The sequence below is a fragment of the Apis dorsata genome, unplaced genomic scaffold, assembly GCF_000469605.1.
Source record: "Apis dorsata unplaced genomic scaffold, Apis dorsata 1.3 scaffold_400, whole genome shotgun sequence".
Lineage (NCBI taxonomy): Eukaryota > Metazoa > Arthropoda > Insecta > Hymenoptera > Apidae > Apis > Apis dorsata.
The window spans coordinates 175,342-177,330 of NW_006263658.1; positions in this window are offsets into that span (position 1 = coordinate 175,342).

Here is a 1,989-nt window from a genome sequence, read left to right on the forward strand (position 1 = left end):
AAACGTATGTATGCTTAATGTTTCTACGTTATGTACCGATACGATTTGTCACAATGCAAGTTGATCCTCAAATATCTATATTGGAGTCTTCTAAATAAGCATGCAGCTTTCTGGACCATCTTGTCATGCGACGAATGTATCATATGTGTGTGTACGTAGCGTATTTCTATTTAAAACTGTATAATGTTATCTCTGTCACACTGTATATGTCTCTCTGTGATGCTTATGTTTTCATTTCTTCTCTCTCTTTCTCTCTCTCTTACTCGCTCGGTCGCTCGTTCGCTCACTCTCATTCCTACATCGTCTCATATTTATCGATCAAATGTTGTTCGGTAATCTGATCTCTATAACAGTTGGAATGGTTTGTTATTCGCTTGTGAAAGCTCTGAAGCAAAAGCTTGTGTAAGGTGCATATTTATCCCAGAAGCAACGATGAATAATACCAAACAACTCAGTCTATTTTTAGTATCTTCTTTGATGACTTTAAATAACATTAAAAAAAGAAAAAAAAAAAAAAAAGAAAAAAAAAAGAAAAAAAAAGAAAAAAAAAAGAAAAAAAAAGAAAAAAAGAAAAAATCTTTTTTTCTGACATAATATAACACATATATCGATCATTGAAAACTGAAAAATTAATCCTTCATACCTATGTATATATATATCACTTTTCTTCTCACAATTTGCACTCCTCTTGAAACACGGACACGCAGTGTGTTGGAGAGTTGAATGCTCTTTACAACTGCACGACTATTTCGAAATAACGTCTAAAATTAATGACCAACGCCATTACGATGATCCGCAATTATATACGATGATTATGACGACGATTAACCATCACGATAAATTTTACTTTCTCTCCGACAAACAAAATGATACAAAGAAACCGAATAGATATGTGTGTCTCTAAAATAGATCTTTCATAATTTTCTTTTTCTTTTTTTTTCTTTTTTATTTAATTATTATCATCGCTTTTAATAATTTTTCCTCAAAAAATTGTCCATTTTTCTTTTCTTTCATTTTTTTTTTTTTTTTTTTTTTTTTTTTTTTTTTTTTTTTAATGATTCATCTTTCGATAATATATTCAAATGTTCTTAACATCGCATTTTTACTTTACTTAATACAATAATTAATCATATTATAATTATCAATTAATAAAACTTGTTTCTGTTCGTACTACCTTTCGCTCGTATATTCTTTCGTTCTCTCTTCCGTACACCATTTCACTCACTTAAAGATTGCTAACCAATAGATATATTTTTTCTGAAACAATAAGTGGTTTTCTGTCCCTTTCGGAAAACACAAAAATATTCTGTATCAAAACGCCACTTATCGATGTTACTTATTATTATTATCATTATTTATGAATTTAATCACTTCTGATGAAGATGCTGCATTTAATTACGGAACGTTAAGGCATTCGTAAGTGTAATTTGAAAGAAGTACAAAAATAGATGCCACAAAAATCAAAGATGACACATTTTTTCAATTTATTAAAGCAATTCGTTTCTTCATTCTTCTTTATACATTCGCGCATACTGATCTTATCGTCATCAATAAATTTTCAGGAATAAACAATGTTCGTGGAAAGAAAAAAACCAAATCTTTTTATTATAAACAAATTATTACATATCTCATTTAAAATATATCTTTAATTTATTATTATTCTTAATACATAATGAAAAAAAAATATTTAATTTTAAATTTTATATATTTCTGTAACTTAAACAGTATTGCATCTATGTATACTTTAAATTTTATGTAAAATAAAAAGAAAGACTTATAACTGGTAGAATCGGAATAATATTAAAAATTTATAAAATTTTGTTTATCAAGAATTGTTTTTTTTCTTTTTCACGAATACCGTTCTCCTCTTTCAAAGTTTTGTAATACATATTTCTTTCACCGATTGGTGCATGATAGATAAACAAATCTTACTTTGATTATACACGAATATTTTAAGGCAATTGAAATGCACCTACTTGCATTAATAAT